This window comes from Chrysemys picta, chromosome 8 (genome assembly GCF_011386835.1).
Source record: "Chrysemys picta bellii isolate R12L10 chromosome 8, ASM1138683v2, whole genome shotgun sequence".
NCBI classification, from domain to species: Eukaryota; Metazoa; Chordata; order Testudines; family Emydidae; genus Chrysemys; species Chrysemys picta.
This window is the reverse complement of record NC_088798.1, coordinates 79,460,492-79,469,364: the sequence shown is the minus strand read 5'-3', so window position 1 is coordinate 79,469,364 and position 8,873 is coordinate 79,460,492.

The window sequence follows — 8,873 nt, the reverse complement described above, 5'->3', positions numbered from 1 at the left end:
GATAAACTTGCAGGGATGCCACACTTAGATCAGGCGTAACCCAAACTGAATGTAGAACCAAAACATGCTCCAGATGGAAATGGAGACCATGGAAGGGTCCAGTCTTTCACCACTTGAGTAGTCCCTTTGACTAGGGGATTATTCAGGGGCTTCAAGTTAAGCATGTTCTTAAATGCTTTGCTTGACTAGGGTTCCAATCCTTTAGGCACTCCAGGGACAGAACTGCTTTGGAAGTCAATGGAAGCTGGGCAGCTGAAGCATGTGTGTAGGATGACCAGATGTCCAGATTTTATAGAGACAGTCCTGATATTTGGGGCCTTTTCTTATATAGGTGCCTATTACCCCCTACCCTCATCCCGATTTTTCACACTTGCTATCTTGTCACCCTACATGTATGATAAATATGATCTATGAAGTTTTAAAACACTTTAATAGTGCACAAGCAGCACTGAATGCTATAGTTAAGGGTGCAGAAAAGTTTCCATTCTGGACTGCAGCTCAGCAAAATGTTATGGGCCTGATGCAGGAATCACTTGGTGAAGTTCTCTGGCCTGTGTTATGCAGGAGGTCAGACTAGGTGATCATAGTGGTCCTATCTGGCCTTAATATCAATGAACTCCCTGTTCAGTCATGTGGTAACTTTTTGAAACTTTCAGGTTTTGGGGATGAAAATTTGTATGATGCATCTGTGTGTGAATGTTTTGTTTTAGTTTCAGCACAATGGTTCAGCGATCTTTGCCTATGAAGAGTGTGTGCACGCGCGTACGTGTATCTGGGGAGGTACTTCACTAAATATTTAAATACACATACACAAAACTTAATCTCATTTTGAATAGCTGTACAGAAGAAAAGGTCAGGGTTGGAAGTTGAATTTTAGCATGAAAATAGCCAAGACAGAAAAGTGCCTATGCTTGTTCCAGTGAACATTGGTTTTTAGTTTGTCAGTTTTATGAGTCATTGATAGTTATGTATTAAGCAGGGGCAATAGTTGTTTTTTCCCCTGCGTTTACCAAAATTTAATAATTTTGTCAGATGATAGGAGTTGGTATCCAGGCATTTTGGTAGTTGCTGCAACATGCATGGATGCATAAAGAACTGAGGAATTATGGAACTGTCTGCCAGTGACTCCATTAGCTTGCATCCTAAAGTGGTCTTGGAATGGGGTGGGCTTTCTTGTCTTTCCCTCTTTTTGTTTTTTATTTGTTTTTTAAAATGTGGCTAATGGGTGAAAAGTTTCACATGACATTTAATTTTTATACGGTTTTAATTTACTATGTAGGGTTTTTTTGTTTTTGTTTTTCTCTTTATAAATTTGCAAAAGCAAGTATTTGAATTTGGGCTGTGGCTGAAATTTTTCCACAGCAGCTTTACTTTCCATCATTGACTGTTACCCGTCCCATCATCTAGCTACACAAAACTTGGTAAGGAGGTGAATTCTGATTTGATGCAACAGGTATGAGTTATTAAATTGGATGCAAAGTCATGTTTTGCTGTTATTCATCATAAGTGAAAGCTTATGTGCTTTGCCCCAAAATCTAATTGATTGGGGATGAATGCACATGAAATATTTTCCATCAGGAGCTACACTTTTGCATCAGATTTTATCCTAAAATGGGAAAAGGTGCATGTGCAACTGCTGATAGATGTAATCTTCTCTGACATCAGCTTCACTTCTAACTTCTGCCTTTGTCTAACACCCCACATCTGCTTAAGCATTAATTTGTGTGTGTGTGCATGTGTGTGTGTGTGTGTGTGTGTGTGTGTGTATATGTAGCATTTGGGGTTGCTATATGCACCCCACACCTAACACACATTCCCCACATGCAAGAAAATAAAAGATAAGCTATCTAACAACTTATCCCTTCTACTTCACCACCCACAAGCACACAGCTACTATTACCCCAACTACCATACAACACGGATTTGGTACCATAACCTTAACTTAACCCCTATAGGGATACCAGCCTTCCACATTAGCCTCTTTAGCTGTTCTTCTGCACCTACCTCTTCACCAAACTATGTCTTCTTACATGACCAACTAGTGTACCAAACATCCTCAAAACTACTAGTGCTGCGGGTAAGATCTTCTGGATGGATGTGGGATGAAGGGGGCAGAGTTAAGCAGTCTATAGCTTTCTGGCGAGTGGAAAACAGAGCAAAGAAATTATGAAATATGTGTGTGGGAAACAACAAACTCACAATAACTCCACAAAATAAAAAGTGAGAGGAAAATAGAACAAATGGAAAGAGGAAAACATGTACAGAACGTGATTGTTCCCCTTATTTAGGAAAAGGAGAGACTCCATGCATGTTTCTGCCAGTGCTGCATTTAAACAGCAAAAATCCAAACAGTTTTATGACTCTGTCATTGTGCAGGACATGTTTTCTATTTAGAAGGAGAAATCAACATTAGTTCTTGATTTCCTATACTGTGCCCAAGCCAAACAGCAATAAACCGGGGAGAAAATAAACTCAAATTAAAGCCAATCAAATACACATTACTACACATCTGTGTCTTCTGCTGGGAATGTAGATCATTTTTTCCCCATGTCTAGTTGCTGCGTACTGTGTTTGTATTCAATACTTGGTCTCACTTCACTATATGTCAGATATCTTCGCTATGGGAAAAGATTACCATTCAAACAAAACCATTGAATTGTGTTATCTGCTGAATATGCTCTAACAATTGCTTAACCCACTTGGCTCTACAGCAGTACTTTCATGTGTACTGTATATTCTGTTGCAAGTGCTGATGAGAGCACCAATTTGCATATATACAATGTCACAATAGCTGACTGCAGGTGTTGATAAGTGTGAGAATAACCATTAAGAACTGATAACTAAAGGTGAATTGTCAATGAAGAGTTAAACTTGTTGACTAGAAAATGCTTATGAGGATCTCTAATCAGTAACAAGCTCAGACTCAACAAGCAATTATTAAACATTTCTTTATCATGTAGAAATGTAGTGAAACTATTTAATTTCTCATGGTAACCATGCCTCACATTCTATTTTACAGGATTGCAGAATCTATGGAACTTTTTAATGGTCTTCGTTACATTCCCTCTAATTTATTCTTTTTGGCCATATGTCTTTGAGAACATCTGCTCCATTTGGCTTCAGCAAATGAAGCAGTTTTGGCTTGCACATGACTGGATTTGTTTTTAAAAATGTACAACTACTACTTACTCTTAGTGGAATGTGCAGGGTGGAAGGTCCTTGGATGTGCTGGGTAATATTTCCAGTTATAGAGGTTATGAACAGGAGTGAAATGAATATAACTAGGTATTGCCAATTTTCATAATTACAAAACAGGACCAAGACTCTTGGAACAATGTCTTATAAAGTTTCATTTAACAAACATGTCAATTTCTAATGACACATACAAATGCCTGATTTATTCAATGCTAAGATAGGGAATATATAAAGGCAAACGTGAAGCATAACTGTGGGCAGCATTCGATTAACTGATCAGTAAAATAAATATTATGAGGGATGAATTCTTTTCACAACAAACACAAATGAAATAATCCAGGAGAAAGCCCAACTAGGCTTTAGGTCTTTACCCTGAAATTGTATCTCAAAATGTGAAATATTGTGGAATAGCAAGTGATCACAAGTAAAACTTGATCCAACTCTGATGCTGGTGGTCATATCTGAAAGATGGCAAAATGGCCTTCTCTCCTGCTTCCAATAGGAGGTGGAAGCTGCATTGGTGAGTTTTCCACTGAGTTTTTCTCAGGACTACTCTCCAACTTTCCTTATTGTTTGTATTCTGATACCACCCGGAGGTGCCAGTCAGGCATAAGGACATCATCATTATATTAGGCTGTGTGTGTGTGTGTGCACACACAGGGAAATGAATGTGAATTGCTTTTCCTTATCAGACTATTCCTGTTTTCTCTCTGCAGTTCATGGCACATTCCTCCTCAACCCCTGATTATTAATTGTGGATACATTTGCTATATCAATGCTAGTAACATTTTTGGTGGTTGTCACAGATTGTCTGTTACCAGTACTTTAGCAGGGACTGAGTGTGGTGCTCCCTATAGGTCAGCCAGGCTAGTCTGGAGTTGATGGACATGCGGTATTTTGGAGTTGTAGCTAACGGCTTGGTGTTCATGGCATGGAAAGTAAATTGGCAGGAGTTACCATAAGAGCACTTCACAGGAGCATATTTTTTCATTTGTTCTGCTATAGTTATACAAGAGTGCTTAGAGGGATTAAAGGAAGAGCTCCAACAGTACATCTGCACATTACTGACATGCCTTTGTTTCTTCTTTTGGTGCTTTACAGACACTTCACAATATATTGTTCAGCAGTGTCGCAGTTCTATGCTTGTCGTGAATTTAACTCATATGGCTTTTGATCTTCCTTGTAGACTCTATTTTCTCCATTCGCTGTTTGTTGCTAGCTAGATGGAGCATATGGTGGATTTTGTTTTAAACGGCACCACTGTCAGCCAAGTAAATTGTCAGGCTTTTGTTTTTAATGTTTGCTGGTTCTCTGACAATCTTCCTCCTAAATGAGGCAAGAGCATGGCCCCCCTCCATGGGTGGATTCTAAGAGCCTTGTTTATATCTGCAATGGTGAGAGAGGCTGACATGGTCTCAAGTTGAATCTGACACATCAGCCCTTAATTAGCCCTGTTTGTAAGGGGAAGGACAATTTAGTCCTGAAAGCGGCAGTTGGGAAACCAAGGAATGAGCAACCAGGTTTCGTTGTTCTCAGTTTCACCCTTGGTAGCTGACTGGAATCCTAACCCACTAGTTCAGTATTGTGTCTAGTGCTGACAGATGCCATGTCTCTCTCTAAGGGTATATCTACACTTACCGTGGATCAACACGGCGGTGATCGATCCACGGGAGGTTGATTTAGCGGGTCTAAATCGACCACAGATTGCTCTCCCCTGACTCTCTCACTCCACCGGAATGAGAAGCGAGAAGTCAATGGGAGAGTTTCTCCCATCGACCCAGCACGGTGTAGGTACTGCAATAAGTTGACCTAAGCTATGTCAACTCCAGCTACATTATTCACATAGCTGGAGTTGCGTAACTTAGGTCGACTTAACCCTGTAGTGTAGACCTGCCCTTGGCAGAGTGAGGTGGTGCTGGAAAGAGAGGGTGACAGAGACGTGTAAGGAAGTGCAGCAAACACAGGATTGCACCTTACATCTATTTCTCTTGCCTTACATTCATTTTGCTGCTGTCCCTGGACATACAGTTTTATTGCTGTATTCATAAGTCCATTACTGTAAATGAATACTTTGTTTAGATTTGAGATCAGGAAGTGCTATCAACTAGATGCTTTGAATTTAATTTCCTCTTGTCATGCTGCCTCCTTTTATATTCTTGACATTTTAAAGCCACATAAAATATTCGCTACCATCATTGAATGAGGAACTCAAATGTCTTGAGGGATGATTTGCTGCATTTCTATGTAGATACATTCTTCTGAGTGCAAAGATAATCAGTGCTGATTTGTGTAAAATAACCGAAGAATCACGTTGTTAATCATACCCTGGAACTGCACTTTTGGCATTTTACTTAAAATTTTTGGGGAAAAAATCTTCCTGTCAGCAAAATGAATGATCCTTCCAGTGCGCTGGACTTTGCTTTTTGGCATATGCAGCAAGCTTTCCAGAGCAGCTGTTTGAGAGTTTAAAGGAACGCCTAACTCATCAGGCTTAAATTTTCAGAAGTGACCAGTAGCTTTGAATACCTTATTTATTGGATACTTCGCTTTTGGGACACCTGATTTTTAGGGCATACTTTCTAAATATCAGACCCCTTACATGTCTTCAACTGAGGACCCCAAACCATTAGTCACTATGAAAAATTTAAGCCCTGATTGCTTGTGTGATTTATGTCTTATGCTTCTTGCCATCATGATTTATGTGTGCAGTAAGCCTTTTATACTGGGGCCAAGATGTTGACTTTATACTGAAGTCCATTAGTGAACGTGTTCCTTGGCAGAGTCACCAATCTCAACCAGTAGGCCAAGGTTCTGGCTACTGAACTGCTTTCTTTAGTGGTGGGTTTTGACTGTGTACAACACACCTTCCGCTCAAGCTGAGCAAATAATTGCCTAGGATGAGACTGAACATCATACAGGAGGGCTTTAATTTTGGTGGTTTTGGCACTTACAATGTGGTCTTAAATTTTAGTTGAATGTTAATACAGAAGTTACTGCTATTTATTATTTGTATTATGGTAGCACCACCGTGTGCTAAGCACTGTCCACACATCAAGGAAGATCCATGTTCCTGCCCTGAAGAGCTCAGAAGCTATTACTAGAAATTGAATGTAGCCTAAGACGGCTACCCCTCTGATACTCATCTCCCAGCACTCTTCCTCAACTCTGATCTGGACGCGGGGGAGAGGGTGTGGTCAACCTTCTGGGTACGAGGTGAGATCAGTCCTTGTCCTCTCTGCTAAGACAGCCAACAGGGTGACACTACCTTTTGGGATGTGTACACACTGAGAACACCAGCTCACTGCACCTTCTCTACTGAATAGCTGTGAGAGCCTTCCTTTTTTTGACATGTCCAATATCTTACACCACAAGTTAGACTAATGCTCTGTTGGGTCCATATCTAAAGGTTCTGAACTCCTCTCATTTTTGGAAAAAACACATATATGCATTGCTCTTCATAATCTGGGGCTTGAAATGTGTGCCCATTAACTTTAAAGTTTGACCAGCTGGGGGAATATTTCTTAACCCAGAAGTTTTTGTTAAATTTTGTCGTCTTTGAAAAAATAAAGTTTAATTGTTTTAAAGAAAGCTTATTAGGCCCAGAAATCCTATATCATTTATCTGCTGCTCTACGGCTTGCAAATGACAATAGCTGTTGCTTCCAAGCCCAAAGACAGCATAGACCATCATAGTGTAATGTCCTTATATTTATGCCCATTCTTATATCCATTCTTATTATATAAGAATCCATAGGCAAAGCCCCATGTCCTGTGTGTCTCCTTATATCTGAATTATGAGAGAAGAACCAGGGAATTATCGTTGGTATTCCTCAACTCTCCCACCGCCTGTAAAACCCCATCCCACGAGGTGTTTCCCCCATACCAGCTCAGTACATTCAGTAAAGTCTCCCTTGTGTTTAGCTTTCAGTGGGCTACATATTTTTGTATTTCTAACTAGATTGTGGGCATGTTTGGGTACAGAGGAGCAAGAAGCTGCATTTGACAGCTGGCTAGGGAACAATGGAGGTTTTGATACCTAGGAAGCCCTGAAGGGTGGTTTTGTGTTTTGGAGCCCAAGAAACACACAAGGGTTTTGGCACTGAGTAGGCAGATGTGGTGGTGATTTTGAATTAGTGATGGGGGTGATTTGAATCCCTTGACTCCCACCTCAGCAACCCTTGACAGAAATGAACTGCCCTCCAGCACTCCTGCCCTGTATCTGCCACTACATCTATCGACAGTGGGTAAATACAATAGATAATGTGATGCTGCTTCTGAAATTCAGCAATGAAACAGTTGACGCTGTTAATTTTTTTTTTAAATTGCTGTCACTGGGTTTCAGCGTTAATACTGAGAAAAGTGGGGGTATTGATGCCTCTCGGCACTGTTGTTTCAGGATGTTTGCAGACAGCATTGCACCATTTTATATTTGGATCACTTCAGAACCATAAGGGCAGAGAATTAATTTCCCATCTGTCTCCAATGGCAGAACCACTCTCTAATATGCTTTGCCTCAGTAGGACTCCAGCTCTCTCTACGTTGATGTTAAAATGGCCTGTAATTAAAATGCAGGCTTGAGCACACGTCCTGAGCTGTATTTATGCAACAAATGTGCAAGTGCCCCTTGGATTGGCAGTTTTATGACTACAGAACCAGCGTCTACAAATTGCTATTTTAATGCTAAGTGAGATTTTCCTGAGACTTGCTGGCAGCATGGTGCTGGGAAAGACTTCTTGGTGCAGAGTTAATCCAGCTTTGCAGGACAGACCCTGACAGGAGCAGAATGGTGTACTGGGCAATTATTACAGATAAACTTGTAGGTACACTAAAATAAGTTTTTCTCAAGCAGTAATATTGTAAAGTTTCATGGGCCAGCAATCTTAGCGAATGCAGCCAAAGGGAAGGTTCTCTGTCCTGAGCATCAGTTTGCAAATGTGTAGATCACATACTCGTATTCTAACAGCACTGATTCAGCCGTTCTGAGATCAGCTGTCATTTGCACTGTTTGTATGTTTGCACAAGAATTAAAAAATGGGAATTCTATTTGTTCGTAAGGGTTTCCATGTCCTTTTCCATGGACATAGGAAATTGCTCTGGCATCTGCCCTCAACTGCTCCCTTTTTTCCCACCATGATACCCTGGCCACCAGTCTCCATCTCAACATTTCTGAATGTACTGTACAGAGGGTTCTATCCTGTTTAGTTCTTCGGACCTTTGGTACACACTGATGACAACGGAAGTTCAGCCCCCTCCTGGAGGTACTCAGCACCTTGCAGGACTGGGCCTATAGTTTGTGAAGCACTTTGTGGTGGAAAGGTGTCATGTAAATGTGAAATTACAGTAGCATCTAGAGGCCTCTTAACCAAAATCAAGACCCACTGTGCTACGTACTGTACAGACTCCCAGTGCAGGACAGTCCCTGCCCTGGGCGAGCATGAAATCTAAATAACAAGACACGTGAAGGGTGGGAGAGGGAACAGAGGTAGAGAGGGGAATTTATTTGCCCAAGGGCACCCAGCAGGTTAGGGATAGAGTCCTATACAGTGCCTTGTCCACTGGGCCATGCTGCCTCACAAAGGATAATGCCAGCCAGCCCTTTCCTCAGGCTGGAGTGTATTTTGCTTTGCATTGTGCATTCCACTGTTCCTGGGAAGTGGAGACAAAGGCAGAGCCCACTTA